The sequence below is a fragment of the Stegodyphus dumicola genome, chromosome 3 (genome assembly GCF_044657685.1).
Source record: "Stegodyphus dumicola isolate Sdum_Otavi_A_Nest chromosome 3, ASM4465768v1".
Classification (NCBI taxonomy): domain Eukaryota; kingdom Metazoa; phylum Arthropoda; class Arachnida; order Araneae; family Eresidae; genus Stegodyphus; species Stegodyphus dumicola.
In genome coordinates, this window is record NC_140770.1 from 243,355,189 (window position 1) to 243,375,491 (window position 20,303).

General features: G+C 34.3%; 1 long non-coding RNA gene across 1 annotated transcript in view; it reads left to right on the forward strand.

Moving 5' to 3' along the window:
- Nucleotides 1-1,730: 1,730 nt before the first annotated feature.
- Nucleotides 1,731-20,303, forward strand: part of LOC146998306 (uncharacterized) — a 94,135-nt gene continuing 75,562 nt past the window's right edge. The window contains exon 1 of the long non-coding RNA XR_015040059.1: nucleotides 1,731-1,794. This is a non-coding gene — a long non-coding RNA (uncharacterized LOC146998306). The remainder of the gene's footprint in view (nucleotides 1,795-20,303) is intronic.

The following is a 20,303-nucleotide window of genomic DNA, read 5'->3' on the forward strand; positions in this document are numbered from 1 at the left end:
TATACGGATAAACTACGGAATCTTTACCTAGGAGCAAAGTTACATATTTCTGAAAAAAAAAAAAACATTTAAAACGTGTAATTGGTAAACATTTAGGTATGGAACTGTTTAGGAATTAAAACCCTGCTTTTAATATTACCAGAATCATTCATCAAAAAGAGAGGAAAAATAAAATACTGGGCATGATATCTGCAAAAGTGATCTTACCTAAAGCCAGAATCACGTGACACTTGTTCGATCATGATTCTTGCGAGAGTCTTTAAAATAACCAAAAGCGTAAAATACAGAGAAACATGTGAGAATAATTTATACCAATAATTATATGAACAAATCGTATCACATTGAAAATCTTTTTTTATTAAAATACTTGTTAGCTAAAGGTGCAAAGTCATTATGAAAAATACAAGAAGAATGAGCAATGCCATCGCCGGAATCTGGACCTCTCGAATACGAGCCAACTGCGCTACTGTTACACCACGAAAGCATGCCGGAAGGAAGGAGAAGATGCCTTATATACTCCCCTCAACTGGGGTTTAGAGACCCAGTCGCCAAATCCTGGTCATTACAAATTATTGAGCACCACCTTGTAGATCGGGCGCCACTAGGTTATTTTGAAGCCGGATTACAGGAAAAAAGAGCAATTCTGTCGCCGTGACTCGAACCTGGACCTCTCGAGTACTCGCCGAGGGAGCTGCCTTTACAACATGAAGACATGCTGGAAGAAAGAAGAACATACTCTTGTAAATAATGTAATTATTTAAAGTTTCTTTTAGTCTTCAAGAGATCATAATCAATAGTCTGATCCTTAGATTACATTGTTATTGCCAATTATTACTTATAAATCATCCATTAAGTCAACAACTATGAAAATTACCAACTAAATAAATTGTTAAGAAGATATTACCTTATTACTCACATAACATTTGAGCCAACTATAGCTTTGGTGATACTGTGGTCCTATATTAATTGCTGAGACAGATTGGATCTGCTAAGCTACAGTTGAGATAATCAGTTAAAGTTTAGTTAAACTGAGTTAGAAAAATTTATAGCTGAGAGTTTCTAATCATACATGATTATCTCCATAGGATACACAGTGCCTTCGCCGGGAATCGAACCATGGACCTCTGGAATACTGTTCCAGTGTGCAGAATCACTACACCACGAAGGCACGCTAGGAAGGTGGGAGAAATATCTTATATACTCCCCCTTTTAAAGGGTGACTGGGGTTTTTAGGGGACCCAATCGCCAAATCCTGGGTGGGAAGAAATCATCATCCACCACCTTTTTAGTTCGGGCGCCACTGTAGGGACATTAGGTTAATTGGAAAAGCCGGAGAGATGAAAAATTAGCAATCGCCTTCGCCGGGAATCGAACCACGGACCTCTGAATTGCCGGCCCCGCGTCCAGAACCACTACACCCAAAGGCACGCTAGGATGGCGAGAGAAATACCTTACAGTAATTGAATTAACTTATTAAATACGTTAGGAATAACAATAGTTCTATTTAAATTAAGATTTCAGCATTTAAACCGTATTGTAAATTTGACAATATCTTTATTAGATTTGAATACACTTGTATTGCTGTGTCCTATCGTAGCATGCAGTATAATTATCATTTCTTTCAATGTAACGGAGATAATAGCCGAAGTTCATGAGTTTTGAATTTTCTAGAAAAATATTTAATTCAGTATTTATTCTTTAGTTAAATTGTCATATTTCTTTGCATTCTAGTATACCCATGAACATGAGTAGTAAACTGAAGAAGTCGAAAACTTATCACTTCAATGAAAAAGGGTAACTGGATTACTTTTTTACAATGTTGAATGATAAATACTGTTATTTAATATGCCTTACCTCAGTAGCCACTGCTAAAAAGGTTAATATGGAGAGATATGTTTTAGGTTTACATAAATAAGTATCAAACAAATTATCCACCAAATTCTTAACTGAGAAAGCACAAAGTTAGGGATCTCAAAACTCTATTCACAAATCAATAAAGCGTTTTTAAAAAGGTTGAAGTTACAAGCAATAGCTCCTGCATCATTCAAAGTAAGCTACCTCTTAGCAACAAATTGTAAGCCATTTCCGACGGTGAATTTCTAAAGGAAATTTTTTTAGAAATGTAAGATTCACTTTTTAACGATTTTAAGAACAAGAGTGAAATTGTTGCTGCAATTCAGGATTCCTTTTGCTAATAGAAGATCTGCAACAAAATAATCTGAAACATTTTCCAAATATGACGAATTACCTACAAAAACATAAAAATACGAATTATAAGATCGACAAATATGTCGTGAAAATATAAAAAGTACCTGAAGATTTTGAGATAAGATTTCAGGATTTTGAAAAACTTAAAAAAATTGTGGAATTCACATCTTTTTCTTTTAAAATAGATTTAAGTGTGAAACGCATTAGCCAAAAAATTTCAGACATATTTCATATGGATCAAAACGCATTAGAAAATGAAATTATAATTTTATATGACCTTAATCTTACAAGCCCGAAAATATGAAGAAGATATTTGAAAATATGTCAAACGAGAAAAACATCCCAGTATCACCAAATGTAGCGAATATATCTATTCTTGTTTCAGATCTACATTCCTATGCGAATCGGCATTTTCATACTTGAAACTAACGACGAAGACTAAACAACGTTCTGTTCTGACTGATTCCCATACTGAACACTCATTATTATTATCTTTGTCAGGATATACACCTAATTATGATTCTTTGGTTAGGTACATGAAAATCAATCTTCATACTGATGTTAAGGCAATAAAGTAAATTCTAAATCTGTCTTTACCTGTGGCTTCTTTGAATTAATAAATAATGTAAATTGTTTTTACCTTTGACATGAGTTTTTGAGATCTTTTGTTGTTGTTTTTTACGTATGTAGATAAACTTTATATCCATACTTCAGTACGAGGTATGTTCAGCGAGCTATTGATAAATTAACAAAAAAAAAAAAAAAAAAAAAAAAAAAAAAAAAAGCCATATTATTCTTTCATGATAAATTCTCCTGGTCCAAAAAATACAAAAGTGAAATACTGAAATCAAATTATCAACCATATGGTACATTTTTATAACAACTTTTTCATATTAACGAACAAATAATACAACAACTTATACATGGTAGTAGATAAAAAAATTAAATTGCATTTCAAGTTAGTGAAAATCTATCTTGAAAAAGTGTAGGAAAATCAAATTTTTAGGTACCACATGTACGGAATGCTGCTATTAAAAGTTGGGTCTGGAAATTTATTTTGTTCATGAGCCTATATCTCGAAAACTTAATAAGTGATTTTAAAATTAAAAAATAGGTTTGAATATATATTTTAATTATCTACTCATACCTCACTGGAATGTACCTTATACTGGAATACCGTGTATAAAATTTGTACGTATTTTACACACTTCTTCCCCCTTAGACTACACCTGTGATAACAAGTCGATCGCGACACACTTTTAAGGTAAAAAGTAGATCTTATATACAAAAACGTTGGCCACCACTGATCTATAGAATCATCCGTGTCTCCGTCTGCCAACAATGCACGCGAACGCGTCCGAAGTAAGCGCAGCATTTGTTGACAATGACGAGCCATTGCATGAGAGAAATAGTTTTGTACTACACAATTTTTGTCTCCCACTGATGTTTCTGAAGGTGCTTCATGAATGCCGCTACCCAAAATGGGTTCGCTTGTCATATAGGTTCGCCTTCACCGGTGTAATAGCTCGGACATTTGCACACATTTTGAAAAGCTTGTGGCTGAATGAAAGTATTTTCTAGAGATTGGTAGTATAGGAAGGCGGGAGGAGCACAAAACACTTGAATGCTTTCCATTGATGGACACTCAGACGAATTTCGGAATGTTTTAGACAAATTTGCGCTATCATGCTAGTCCTATATCTTTACACTATGATTTATGGTAGCCAGCGACAAGTGCTGGTTGGTCAATGATTGTGGAAAGGAATCCTATGTATTATTATTTATGTGTTCTCTGTGCAGTTAATGTACAATCTTAGGATGAACAACACCCATTGCGTAAGATATAGCAATCTGAAATTTTCAGACTACAGCCAAACACCTTGAAGATATTATTACCAAAATCTTACAAAGCTAACAAAACCTTGAAAAATTTAAAAAATGCAAAATCGAAACATTCTGAAAACAGCAATTCGAAACTCATACACTCTTTCATGTTTAACGCTTAAAGTATACTTAAGGTGAACAGTTACGATTACTACTTTAAGAATTAATTCCTCAGAAATTCAAAATACATTAAATAAATCGTGTTGAAAAAGAGCTGATAAAAAGTTTCAGTGCCAGATAGTAAGGGGGATAAACTTGATATTATTTCATGATAAATTAATGACTACATGAAAACTTGTGCTATTTAATAACGAAAACGCTTAATTATTCAAAACATAGCTGAGCATTTATTTTATAGGATTAATTGCCCACGAGTTTTGCAACAAATATCTCCCTTAAGGAGCAACGTACCAGGACGCGGTATCCGTGGCCTAAAAACAAGAAACATTTTTGAAGAGGTTTCTGTCGAGATATTTAACAGTAATTCGTATATACCCATCTCACAAAATATTAGCTTATTAAATGCATTTATAATCAAGACTTATGCAAGATGCAAATTACTGCTTTTGGTGTGGTCCATTTGCAACAAAAATAAAATAGATGGAAAATGTACGTAAAATATAAGAAAAATAAATATGAAATAAATACGCAAGTAAGCAACATATAAGATAAATATCAACATAAAATATTGCATTAAAATTAAAAATGAAATCGGAAATTGAAGTAATACTACTCTGACTGTAAAATTGAAAATATATCTCCATTAAGAAAAATATATTACTCACTCCATTTTTGGAAAGCTGCAAATTAAACTTAAACTCTTCTTCTATGAAGTAATAGAAATGGCTGGCATAAATCTTGAAGCAGAAAGTTAATTATAAATGTTAATAGTGAGAGTTCGTTTTTTATTGAGATATTAAGTGCTGAAAATTATTAATCGAGCGAAACATTTAAATGTAGAGACCTAAGAATTTAAGGCGTGTATTCTTTCTTAAAGCTTTCATGCAGAATCTTTTTCTTGCTTCGGAGAAATATGATGAAACAGATGGATTTTAAGTGAATTCCGAAGCATGTGCCTAATGAAAGATGGCAATTTTTGATCTTCATAAGTCTACTCTAATTCTCAAACGAGAAAAAGAGAATGATTCATGAGTTCTCTTTCAAAATTTATAGGTTTTAAGCTTCTTTCAGAGAATTAAAATTTCAAATTGACTTCTTCACCCGAGACTGCAGGCGTGAATTATGGAAATTACTTCTGTTCATGCATTATTAAATATTTTCGAGCGCTATTAAGTTGAGGATTTCATGGTCTAAAAGTTTTCCTACTATAATTTGGCTGAAATATCGCATAATTTGTTTTTCTATATTAGGAATTTTTAATAGGGCTTATTTCCAAAGGCGGAAACTGAGCGCTACGGAAGATATATGAAACTTAGCTAAAGGTTTTTACAGTGTCTTATGTGCTTTGTAATATTAAACTTAGCTGAATCTTTTTCAGAGTGTGGCATGTTTTGTATTACTATAATTCATCAATTCTGTAGTAACTTTTATGCAATAAATAGTCTTTTACTTTTTCGGCAAGCACTCACGTTATCTTTATAATCAGAAAAGCGTTCTTAATTTTAACTTTGTACGGAAAGGGAATTTGAAAACATTTTATGGCAATAATGATCACTGGTTTAAAAGTAAGTATCTTGGCATTATCCACCAGTATCACTTTTTAAATGCTTTGGAAGAGACGGATAGAGAAAATATAATGTAAGGTTGTTATCGATGGGCCACTTAAATGACATGGTCCTTAAAATCCTCATTTTTAGCAATTTTGCAGTTTTGTATATGTTAATGTAAATATTGCTTTTAGTACTACACATATCTAGAAATAGGCATTACAATTACGAAATGGTCAGTAAATATTAGAAAAATAAAAATAAATGCCACTGGCCCAATGAAGGAAACCTGTCGCCTTCATTGGGCCGGTAGCTACTTTCTTTTTAACAAAATGTTATCTTAATATAAGTCAATAAAATGTTTAAAACTATTCTGATCACGATTCGTAAATATGAAATGCTGGTTAGAACCCAACACAGACCAGTGAAAATACTTTGAAACATTTATAACAAAGAAAATAAGATCACTACCTTGATCACTACCATTAGGTTATCTCGGAAGCAGAAGAGATGAAAAATGAGCAACGCCTGTGTCAGGACTCGAACTACGGGCCTCTCGAATACGCATCGAGCGTGCTGACCATTACACTACGAAGACATGCTAAGAAGGCAGGAGAAATACCTTATATACTCTCCCCTTTGAAGGACGACTGGGGTTTTAGGAGACCCAGTCGCCAAATTCTGGTGGTGAAGAATCATCATCCACCACCTTTTAGTTCGGACGTCACTGTAGAGACATTAGGTTATTTCGAAAGCAGAAGAGATGTAAAATGAGCAACGCCTGTGTCAGGACTCGAACCACGACCCTCTCAAATACGCATCGAGCGTGTTGACCACTACACTACGGAGGTATGCTAAGAAGGCGGGAGAAATACCTTATAATCTAATTATAATCTAATTATAGTTACTCCTGCTAGCCTTTTTCTAAATCAGATACATTGACATTTTATTCATCAATGCAAAAAACTTGCAAAATATTAGCCTCCATATGGTTTTCACAGTTGGGCCACCAGCTCATTCATAGAAACGCTCGCTAGCTCATTGAAGTCGGTGTGTAATACGTTCGTGACTTCGGTTATAACGAAGTAAACAATCATTGCTATAATGTAACCAAATAACTCTGATTTAACACATTTTTAAATATTATCAGTAATAACTAAAACACTTTTAACGTCTCACTGATATCCGTATTTTGTTTACATTGATAAATTAGAAGAATAAGTATAATAAATTAGAATAATAAGTATAAAAATCCTACACTCTTGTAAAGCAACTTTGTTTGAGGGTGAACCAATTCACAGACAAGAAATCGGTTTTCAAGCTTGATGCAGGACAATAATCATTCAAACTATTGCGCCTATTGTCAATAACTACAAAAGAATGGAGATGGCTCAGCGAAGGAACAGGCCCATAACATAATTAGGCAACTTTACCCTAAGTAGAACTGTTCAAAAATCTATAAAATGTGATTTGAATGGATTTAACTAAAGAGCAGAATTTGCTGCATCCTAAAATTAGAATACCGTATATTCCCGCGTTTATGACCTCCCCCAACCCCGCAGTGTTTTAGTGCCAAATTTTAAAATTATCCCCTCAATTTTCCTCCCTCTCATCGTGTTCAGAAAATGAGTTTCTTTAAATTTTAAAATGGATTCGTTCACGTGATGATTGTTTTTCTTTCACTAAAAAAGACAAACTACTTGCGAAGGTCACGCCGTATCTTTAACTTTTAACTGTTGAATTTCATGACAGCCTAATACAAGAACCGACTAATCATAACGAAGCAAATATTTGCTGACAATCTGTCACGACGTCACTCAGCTGTACATTCATCTTTTCTAATTATTTATGGATGATTTGGAGCCTTCGTAAATTAAAATATTCGCATAATTTTCCCTTCTCGATTTTTCGGAAGATAAAATTTGTAAAATAAAGGGGGAAAATATACAAGGAAATAAGGTAACTCAAAATTGTATAATATATATCTATATCCCAAACTCTTATTGATACAATAATGGGGGAAATAAATTCTGGTAAGATGCAACAGAATAAACTTCAGATTCACAAAATCAGAATTTTGCAGAAAAATGAAGTGAAATAATCACTCAAGCAAATAAAGGTCATTCTTATTACAAATCGAATTTTGGGTAGGAGTTAAATTTTCTAGTTGTTGTCAATACTATTGTTATCAATGCGACTTACTGCATTCATGTTTTCATTAGATCAGCATATTTTGAATATTCATATTAGGCAAATACTGATTATAAGTAAATAATAACTTTAGCCGCACTAATTTACGTTATTCAAATTGCGTCAGAACAAGTTTGCAGTTTCATTTCTCTGGTTAAAAGTCATTGAGTGTTAATTAAAAATGTGTCGTCGGTATGTATCTCAAGTTAACTCTTGAAAATTGGCAAATATTTTCATGAAAAGACTTAAATATTGAAAACATAAGTTCGTTGTCTATCAACTGTCTTTCATTCGGGGACTATTTTTTCTTTTAGAGATCAGTATATGTGATTTAATTGAATTTTGAAACTTATGCGTAATGAAAATTGCAAATTTTTATATTCACAAGTCTACTGTTCTTTCAAACTTGAAAGAAGACTAGTTTATGACTTCAACTTCAAAATTTATATGTTTAGTTTACGTAGAGGTATTTTCATTTGTAGAGACATTATTAGGTAATTTTTGGAAGCAGGAAAGATGAAAAATGAGCAATGCCTTCGCCGGGAATCGAACCATGGTCCTCTGAAAACGCGCCCAGCGTGCAGACCACCACACCACGAAGGCATGCCAATACTGATACCAAATCTAGCTTTAAATAATTGAATTATTTAATTATATGCTAAATGGATTACAAGTTACATTTTGATTCTTCTACAGACATTCGAATCTTCAGATCTCAGAAATTTTCAGACAAATTTTAAGTTCCAAACATTGATATCATTCGAATGTTTTGAATCCTAAACTTAGAAATCATTAAACATTTTAAATCCAAACTTTGGAATGACTAGTTAACTGATGCCCAGTGTAGAAAAATTAACTAAAAATTAAGCGCGATTGCAATGGTATCTGAATCATCAGTGTTGCTCCTGATGGCTCTGAGTATTACATTATTTTCGTGCAGCATCCAACGAAATCTGCGAGACTTTTTACGTAATTATTACACCTGCGCATCGCTGAAAACTCTCGAAACTATCCCAATAATTCTGAGCATAGATGACTTATTGCTGATAAATTTAGCAGTTCATGCCATGACATATATATATTTAGTACGCCATACTTCAACTGTCTATCTGTCGAACTCTTCAGCCATGTCTGTTGAATTTTGAGATGATTTCAAATACAAGGGAAATGAAAAGTAATGGTACAAAAGAAAACGTACCTATAACTACTATGATGAATTTATTTCACAAATGCAAATAAAATATGGTAGATTAATTCTTCAAATTTCTATGGACATGTACAGGCATAGGAGATGTCCACACGACAGTTTAGATCCCGAGTTCTTGCTACACATATATACTAATCTATCGTATTTAAATTATTAACTGTTGGACGTATAAAGACTATTAACTGACTTATCATTTTGTCTTAAATTTCGAAGTAAAGTAACTCCAACTCAGAGGAAAGAATAAAATAAAACGTTCTTTATTTAATCTTCAGCCTAATGGTTACACAACCTGTGTAAAGGAAGAAAAATCCGAAATGGAGATTGAAATGAATTTTTGAAATGAAATCTGTAGGTGTGTGAGGCTGCGCAACTGAAAGTTAACGAATGTAAATCCAACAAAATTTCACATTACGTTGCTTGAAATTTGTAGGGATCAGGCAGTGGATCGTAGTACTGCAACATTCCTTTGAACTATAGAGCTTTCGGGAAGGACATGTCAGACGTGCACGTTGATAGCAGATTAAGGAGATGAAAAATATCAACATATTTAAAGAAATATAATATCGGGACCAGAGCCGGGGTAACAGGTGTGACGTCACTGAGCGGCAGAACTAACGGGTGAAAAATTTTAGAAGTACAGGGAGGGGGGGCAAAAAGCGTCTCTATCCTAGTGCAATATTTGTGACGACAAAGAAAGACAGAAGTTTGTCAAGCAACGTACGAGAAACTAGCACAAGCTAAAGCGATTTTATCTGCATCAGTATGCCGTATTTTGACAGAAGTTTTATAGAAGAGAGATCCAGTTGATCCTTCATTGCTTGATGAAACATGATGAAGAAGTTGAAAGATTTGTATCTTGAATGACAGCAATTGACAAAACGTGAATTGGAAGCTTTGAGCAGAATTAAAATCGTTGTCAAACAAAAGGTTTCCCCCGAAATCTCAAAAAAAAAAAAAAAAAAAAAAAAAAAAAATTAGTATGCTTAAACATTGATGAAATAAATTATGATTTCTCCCTAGGATTACTAAGGAATTATTACGGAAGGTGGAGTTTCAAGAGAAAACATGTTAACTGCAGCATATTGCTGTGAGATGTTGCGAAATATGTGAAGAAATTGATTAAAACTGTTTTGACTTCCTTAGGGATGTGGACTTAATTTTGAAGGACATTCACACATAAGAAAATTGAGCAAGTCTCCAAACCAAATAACAGCGGACAAATTTACTTTACCTATCCTAAAATCCCCAGATTTGGAATTCCTCCCAAAATGGGAAAAGCCGTACATAGACAGCGATCTTCCTCCTTGAAAGAGGTTTCTTCAATTGCCCAAGTCATTCAAGGACTGAATAAATGTAATATTCTACAAAGAATAGCAAATCTTAAATAATCAATCAAGTATCAATACAAAGAATAGCATTGGATTACAACTGTTGTAAAACAAGGGGATCACACAGAAGCATTGTCAGCAGAAACTGCCTGAAATAAAATTAACCCGAGAGAAAAAATAGAGAGGATTACTTTTTAAATTACATCTTGTCTCAAAATTTTAGGCTTTTCTTTACGGCCATTATCTGCTCTAAAAGTAACAAGCCATGATAGCAATTGACAGAAATTAAATTTTTTGCAATTTTGTTTGTTACTTTGACGATAATTCTACGGCGGACAGTTTGAAATCGATTAAATTAATACATATAAGAAATTAAATTAGCGATTAATAAAGAAGCGTACCATTGCATGGATTTTATTTCAAAAAGCAATTATTTTTCAAAAAATAAACAACTGTTTGTTGCAAACAAGTCGCATTTCTGAGAGCGAAGGGCAGCAAGTAGCTCGCGAACAGCAGTTTGGCCATGCCTGTACTATACCGTCTGGGCGGTCGGGGGCGGCAGTAAATATCACTATCTGTTTTCTCTCTTATTCCACACTGGAAAAAAAGAGGAATTAAGAGCCCTAGCTGAATGGAAAAGAACAATATGGGCCTTTTTGTGACAAATAATAATGTTATGTTAATAAGAATGAATGCAGCATTAATACAGCATGCAAAAAAATGTTGTGTTGCAAAAGGATTTACAAATTTGGAAGGGTTTCAGAAAATTTTGTTAAATTGTGAAGAATAAATTTGTGTAAACTTTACCTGTGCTTATCGTTTAGTTAAAGGAAACAGCTCTGTCATTAAAATTGTATTTTTGAAGCAATAAAATAAGATTTTTTTGTTATTAATAAAATAACAATTAATTAATAAACACTAATCTCAGTCACTGTTGAACCAGATAATTTCTTTCTCATCGAGATTCTGTGAATAAGTAATAATTATTTTAATTATACTATTAGCGCAAATAATATCAGCTCATCTTTTGAAGATGGACAATTATTCCGGTTCAAAATATGCATTAATAAAGGCAATGATTTTTGATTGGATAGTTCAGTTTTGGTGAATGTTTAGTTCAGTTGTATTATTATTTATAGTATATGTTCAAAAAGCTAAGTTAGTAGTCCAATAAATATCTCGTTATTAAGTTTTAGATGTATGAAAATGAATGATAAAAATTTCAGTTTTTTCAAACACGCAGTTGAAAGATTAATATTTTTCTGTCTCACGACGAGACTGAAGGGTCATCCAAAATAAAAAAAAAGTTAGGTCATGCTATCGAAAAGGTTGGGTAGATTTTTATAGCATCAATAAATTAAACTTAAATAAATGTCAAGGGCAGAAGCTGAGAAAAAGTGAGAAAAATCTGAACCCCAAACTAATTTCGAGACTAAAGTTAGACTCAACAAAGAACATTTTCATGAAGCACAGCTACTATTGATCATACGAAACTTTCAGAACATAATATTACAAATATATTAAAAACAACTTCGCGTCTTCTAAGATCATATCATAACTCACAAAATGGGATAAAGAAACCTAGGCTTGGATGCAAATCGAATTCAGAACTCCTTTTCTCACAGCGGATATGTACGTTTATTGTTAAGAACTTACTGCCAAGTGTGAGGCAAGAAAGGCACTTTTAAATGACACCGTGAGGAAACGGAAAATTAGGTTACAGTAAAAAAATTAATGTTTTAAGTTTATATTGAAACAAAAGAGATCAAAATCAAAGCATTTAGCGAGTGCAATTCTGAGATTGCCTCAGGTGTAAAAGCTGCCAAAGCCAGAAATCAGCTTCGGATTAATTGCCACGTGAAGCATCGAATATCATGGTCGTACCAGAGATTTCTCCCTTGAGTATTATCGGCGAGTGAATGTGATCTCATTGTAATTATTTGAGGGTTTCAGGAGTAATTTTTGTTTTAGCTTTTTTTTCTTCTTTTGCAATTCCAGCTAAAGCTCGTGCTTCTAGAAAGTTGATTTTATTTTTCGGTATTTATTTATCAATACTGGAGTATTGTTTTTAGCTATTAGATTCCTTGCTGAACAGCAATCTCGCCTTTTTATTTTAGTTTAATTTGCTTTGCAAAAGTTGGAGATAACTTTTTATGCGTTTCCTTCAGCTCGGATTCGACATATATAGAAGAGAATTTCGGATTCCTTACCTTCTATTGATTGCATCCTTCATCACTATTAAATAAAATCGTTTCTAACTGTAAAATTACATTTAAAAATCTTGGGGCCGTCCAACCCGATATTGATTAGTGACTAACGAAGGGCTCGGGTTCAAATCCCGGTGAAGTCATGGATATTTGCCAATGTATAGTGTTTGTGAGGCATGGGAGCACTCTAAATATGCGGTGATCTGAAAGTCCTCTCGAGAGGTTAATGGCAGGGAAAGGAGGGTGGAAGACCCACAGATCCGTCAGCCTGGGATGCTATGCATCGAAATGGGGGGGGGACTGAAAAAAGTGGTACTACCACCTGTATGATGCTCAAGGCTCTTCCCAACGACAGGCGCAATCTTGCAGTCCTGGCTACGAGGAATTTCTTGGGCTTGTTCTGATATTGCTGTCAAACAAGTGAGATAAGTCACAACAAAAACAAAAACCTTCAAGTTAAGTAGCTGTTGTGCCAAAATAAACACCCATTCTGACAGAGGTATAATTCTCTTGTCGTAGAAATAATGTACGATTTATTGAATTTATCAATAAATCGTACATTATTTCTACGACATTATTTCTCGTGATTGGCATGTGAAATTCCTTCTTTAAAGAGATATCAATGGTAAATGTTTCTCGGGAATACAAAAATAGTGTTCACAGTCAATACATATTCTATGAATTCACTAAAGTTCTTTTGCTTTATAATAAAATATTCAGTCTCTCCATCTTTCAACATGTCAGCACTTAGTGATTTGAAAGATATTCCCCATTTTTATTTCTCCAGCAGACTCGACAACACTTTCCTTTCTGAATTTTTTTAGAATTTTCTTTCCTTAATATCTTGTACTGAAAATAGCAACAGCTTTAAAGAGAATATCACCTAATAGATTATTATAGGTATTTAGAGGTGGATTGTTTTCATTCTAAATCTAACATGCGATTGGGCAATATGTAAACAGATAGCTGTCAATAAAAATCTGCTGTCAATGTGCTTTCTCCATGAGCTGCATTTTTCTCATTGTTATCCCATTTTACAATGCATTTCAAAGCAGCCAATTCATAATTTTAAAGAAGAATTAGAACAGCTGCATCCATTGTACCAAGTAACAGCTGCTTCTGAATTAACAAGCCAAAAATTATTTCAGAAACCATTCTTTCGGGATATACAGCTGATCGAATACTGTTCGACTTTTTAATGAATCTCTGCGAGGTCTGACAGAACAAACAGACCATAACTAGAAGAAGAGGCACTGTTACAATTTATGCCAATAATTTGCAAATTCAGACAATGTAGAGTCATTAAGTCATATCGAAGCAGGAATGTGAAAAATGTGCAATCCCTCGCAGAAATTCGAAATCTGGAACTCCCGAATGCGCGTCAAGCGTGCTGCTAGCACGAAGGCATGCGAAAAGTTGCAAGAAAGGAAGAAAATACCTTACATACCCTCCCCTTTTAGAAAACAGAGAATGAGAGGACCCAAGTGCAAAATCATGGTCGTGACGAATTATCTTCCTTCACTTTTTTAGTTCGGCCGCCATTGTGAAGTTATTAGAATTTTTTCAAGTGAGAAAACTGAAGAAATTCCCCAACACCTTCGCCGGCATTCGAAATTCGAAATCCAGATCTCGCGAATAACGCATCTGGCGTGATTTTAATTACAACACAAAGCATGCGGAAAGAAAGGAGATAATACCTTATAAACATATCCGTAATTCAGGATTTACTGAAGTAGAATGTTGCACTAAAACCTGGAGTTATCCCTTACATTTCGGGGCGTCCTATCGTTTAACTCTTTTTTTAAGTAGAGCAAGAAGTCTTGTGCAATGAATTCTTTGGTGGTTTTCTTTGTCAGGCAAATTCTGAATTTATTTATGATTTTTGATATTATACTTTAATCTATTTGTATTGTATAAAAAACATGTCAGGACGAAATACCGTGCAATGGTAAGGATCTGTTTAATAAATGGCCAACTTGCAGTTTGCTCTAAAATGTTCGGCAGGTATGTAGTCTGAAACGTTAAGGGAAAAGTACTCGAGTACTGCATTGTACAGATTATTAGTCTTGTTTAGCCTTTGAATCACTAAGTTATAATAACTGAGAATGAGAATCACTAAGTTATAATAACTGAGATGTAGCAAGATAATGTCGTTGGCAAGAGCCTTGAGCATAATAAAGGTGACAGTACGACTTTGCTCAGTTCTGCCCCCAATATTGATGGTGAGCACTCCGGGAAACGGGTTCGAGGGTCTCCTACCCTCCTTCTCCTACTACAACCTCCCGGCAGGACTTTCGGCTCGCCGCATATTTAGAGTGCTTGTACAGGCACTATGCATTTACAGACATCGATGCCTGCTCCAGTATTCGAACCCGGGCCCTTTGGCACGGCAGTCAGCGTCGCTTACTACTATCACAGTTGGGCCATTAATATGCATTGTTAATAAGGAAACCTTCTTCACAACAGGGAGTGGTTCCGTCCCAACATAGAGGGAATCAGCTGCGCGTGCGCGAAATGCCTCTCGCCATCTATTTATCACGTATATCAAGAGTTCATAAAACGAATATATTTTGAATTTCTTTGAACTTTAAAAGAAAAGAGAATATTTTTTCTCGCAAGTAACTTAGTTAATGGATTAATTATTTTGAGAAAAAAGGAAAAAAAGTAACAAAATCCGAGTGTAAATTATCGAGAAAAGTGAAAGAAGAACCGTTTTATCAAGGAATGTTTCTTCTTAACCGTGTTCCTCAATTTCCTGTACACATTGTGGAAGAAGAAATTCTCACCGCCAGGTTCCGTCGCAAAATCCCATGGCGAATTTTCCCCTTCGCTTAGCGAACTGGTTTACATTACGTCCATGGAACCTTTCCTTCTTTACATAGAAGTTATAGAAGTTCCTTGATTGGGCAGCCCCAATAATTCTTTTTGAATTAAATGCTATAAATGAATAAATAAAATTCTCCTACTTACATGACAATGAATTTGGCCTAGAGAAAAAAAGGGCAATCTAATTATTTAATTTGTTTCGATATGTAGCTGAGCTGCAAGCCGAGTAAGCCACGATGGTTCGAAAATACCTTCATTAACAAACTCCCTTTATAGTACTGAGATTTTATTCTGTCTGTTTTCAGTTCATGCTGAACACACACACATGCACAATGAAAAAAAAAAAAAAAAAAAAAGGAATTACGCTTAAATATAAATATGAGCTTAAAGAAAAAAATGTTTTAAATTTTAATAATAGTTTTTAGAATTAGAGATAAACATATATATCATTTTGTGTGTGATATATGTGTCATATCTTAACAAGATAAAAAGTTAGAAGTTTAGTTAAATTACTTTTGTGCTAGTTACTGGAAGAAAATATGCTGTACTTTGCCTGACATTTTTTTTCTATTAGTTATTTTTGTTTTAAGACAGCTTTCCTATTCTTCCTTATATTCCTATCTATGCTTTCCTACAACAATGAGGTTTCAGATTCTCGTTTTATGCAAACTAGGGAAGAAACTACTATTTAAGCTGAAGTCTGAGGTATTTCAGTTAGGGAGATAGAGAGAGCGTGTTCTACCCATAAGCCACGTTATTGCTACCAGTTAAAGCTTGCTATTACGTACATGTTACGTTACGCCGAAGATGTTTAGATAAGAGCCAACTACGTGGCAGAAGCTGTTTAGTCCCTTTTAGTTTAATTTAGCATTTTCTATTTTAAGTTCAAGGCAAAAGTGTTGGTTTATTGTACAATGCCATCTGTGAATGCCATCTGTGAATTAAACTGAGTATTTTAACCCTTTTTCGGAGCTGTTATTTACGCATAAGAACTTAGCGAATAATCGCTACATAATTGCGCTAGGTTCTAGCAGTTAAAGGACTTAATTTGAGCTAGAACATTGACCCTTTCATCTAACAACTATATCATGTATTTATGTGTCATTCGTAACTCAACTATTTTTTATGAAGGCATATCACTAGTAACTAACAAATCTTCAAAATGTTTTATTTATAACTGTATTTATATTCTAATACTTTCTACCTCAAAACATTCCAGACCTCGCAGTTTTCCTGTTCATGAAAATCCTTCGATAAATAAGTATAATTTGTTATAAATTTGCGCATATTGAAGATAATATTTCTCAATATATTCTTAAGATGCAAGTTTAGTCATGTTTTCACCGTCATTATCTTTGGCACGAAATAAAACAGGAATTCTTCTCATCCCTTTCGCCTTTGATTCTAAATTTTTATCAACAAGTTTAAATATTCACAAAAATCTCACTGCTTCTTTATCATTCTAATAACAGAAAAAATTAAATAAGAAGTTGTTGGATGGCAGAAGTACTCGTAAATGCTTTATTATGATATCGAAATTTAATTAAAGAATTTAATAAAAGTTAATTAAAATCAGGATACTGATAATAATTCAGTGCAAATTTATTTTTGAAATTAGTATAGGCACATCTTAAATAAACCATTACAAGAATATCATGTCAAATTAATAACTGGTGAGATAATACTCGTTTTACTAAGATTTGAATTGATGTCTTCAGCGATATCCTTTTTTTCAAATACTCTGATAAAACAAATTGATATTATTAATAAAACAAAAGGTCATTTTTCAGTTCCTTGATCAGTTTATTATTAACTTTGGACATTTCCATAATTTGATTTCAGTTCAGATGAATGTTCATTCCGAATTTAACTTCAAATTGGCCTTTCCTAAATTTGATAAATTGTTAAAATAATCTAAAATGTCATTATCTAGTTTATCGCTCCCTTTACCATTTCATACCCCAGCCGTTTAAATTCCTCAGATTTTCGAATGGAGTCGGACATTCTCAAGTTTTAAATTTCGTTGAGTGTTTGAATTAAGAATAGGATGTTGTTTGCGTTTCATTTATTCCAGTTGCATCTCAATAACGACTAAAGGCAGGGAAAAGTCTAAGTAATTTCCCCTTCATGGTTTCCATTAAAAATCTGATCCGATTAAGAGTTTAACTTTCTCATTAATAAAATACTACCTATTTTGCGCGAGCAATTCAGTATGTTAAATGCCTAGCAGGATATGTAGCGTTAGGAACTGGGTTTTGAATTTCTTTATACAGGATGTCTCAAAAGGTCGTTGCCAAACTTAACATTTTTGTCTGACATACAGTGACAAACAAGATTTACACAGGAACTTGTGTCTGAAAATGCGAATGGCGACCGCTAGAGGACAGTGTTTCCAGGCTTATAGGAGAGTGGGAAGTTTGATCATTTCAGGTGAGGACGTTGCAGGAGAAAGCTGATTCGGTTTACTGAGTTTATTTTTAACATTTTGTGGAAAGAGTTTTGCCGGATATTATGGTTTGCGTTCTAGCAGCTACATGCCGAAACATTTGGTTTCAGCATGATGAAGCGCCTGCGCATTTTAGCAACAGTGTGCGGGAATACTATAGCTTGATCGCTGGATCGGCAAAGGCGGATCAGTCGCGTGGCCATTGCGACTCCCCGACCTGATTCCCCTGGAATTTTACCTTTATGGTTACATGAAATCGCTGTTGTACGACAGGGCATGGATCTGGTTGCCAGGATAGTGGAAGCGACGACAAGTGTCCGTGACACACCTGCCCATTTTGAACGGGTTCGTGAATCCATGCGCCGATGTTGTGAGGCATGCATTGTGGCGAATGGAAAGAATTTTAAACACCTGTGATTTAACCATGTTCTTTAATAAAAGTTATTTATTAACACCTTTATCGACATCTTTTCTTTCTTCCCCTCTACGCTTGCGAGCATTGCCCTCTATCGATCGCCGTTCGTATTTTTGGACATAAGTTCCTATGCAAACCTTATTTGTCATGGTAGGATAGACCAGCATGTTAAGTTTGGAAACGACCTTTTGAGACGCAGTGTATAAATTCTTACTTTGACCTTTTGAAGAATCACATAAAAGCTTGTTTAAGTTAAAATGCATAAACATTTAATCATAATGTTAATACTTATAATATTTACATATTCTTTTATAAAATGTTAATGATTATTCACATTACAAATAAAATTAATTTAAAATAACTAAGTAGTTAAAAAATGTCTATGAGAAATAAGATTGACAAATGTTAATACACTAAAAGCATAACGATTTCTGATATACAGAAGAACCTCAATCCATCATTTTTTTAAGAAAGTAGATAGGTTAGGTTATTTGAATATGGCAATACACAGAGAACTTTCTAAGGGCTCGTATTCGCGTTACACGTGGGAAAAAAGACGATAACAAACCCTGCAGTAGTTCTGTTCGTCTGAGCTTTAACCCAGGTCGAACTATCAATATTCAACGCTTTTAACACTTAGTCAACTGGAGGCGCCGAAGAAGTAGAAGGGTCAAAATGAAGGCGACAAAACGATAAACCATGAAATTGCTATCCATTGCAAATAAAAAATATTTGTTCTTTCAACATGAAACACTATATTAAAGTACTACATTTCAACAACATGTCATACTGCGTGATTTATATTTTCGTTCAGTTTTGTCTGAATTGGAAACACTTGTTTTTGAACACTGCAAATGTTTTCACAATTCATGCTGCTTCCATTTAATGCAATGCAAAGTAGTAACATTTTGTATGGTTTCTTAAATCTCGAAGCTCGGTTAATTTAGTTAAAACACTCGAGGGCCATCTACCTAAGAAGAAAAATGCCCTCGTGGAGTATACTGTAAGGAAAATTTGCTCATATAACCCGTTCACGGGGAAAACCACGAAAACGTCAATGCAGCCAGTCCGTTTTCCAGGATCCTAACCCTGTGCCGATAAACTAGTATTCAGCGACTTTGCCGCTCGGCCGCTGGTGAGCCCGGTGAAGCTCGGCATGTTCTGTTGTTTATCTTCACCGCTTTCTTTCTACAAACTCTATGAAGGCTGAAACTGAAAACTAACAAGAAACAATTAATTAAAATTCATAAAAATAATTTATTAGAACACGGAATAACATAATCTTCGGAAAATGGTGCTAATAGTTCGCACTAGAAGGGAGGGTCAAGATGCTGAATTACTCCCTTACCAAATGGAGCTAAAAATGAAAAACAACTGTTATAGATAATTTGAAGATGATACAACTAATATTTTACTCATTTTTGAAGGCTGGGATATATATGGAGCTAAATAATATACCTGAATCAGCGGGAATAAAAATTTATAGTTAGAAGTAGATCCGATATGGTATAATGTATTTCTTCCACTTTCCTAGCGTGCCTTTGTGGTGTAGTGGTTCTGCACACTGGGCCGGTATTCCAGAGGTCCGTGGTTCGATTCCCGGCGAAGGCGTTGCTAATCACCAGTGGGTATCACCAGTGCACCACATCAACCGCAGCACTTCAGGTTCTAGCTGGCACGCTCCCACTCGTCCTAAAAGCAGAATTAGAAAGCTCAATCTATCGATTTCTACATTACAAAGAGGACCTTCATACTAAAAAAGATTTACATCTATCCTATGCGAGCATAGAAAGCTTCAAAAATTTTAGGACGAGTAGGGGCAGCGTTCACGGTCTTTTCGAAAAATGAAGAAATTTATCAAGCACAATTCCGTCTAAGCAACCATGCTTCAGTCTTCCAAGCCGAGTCCCTAGCACTCAAAGAAG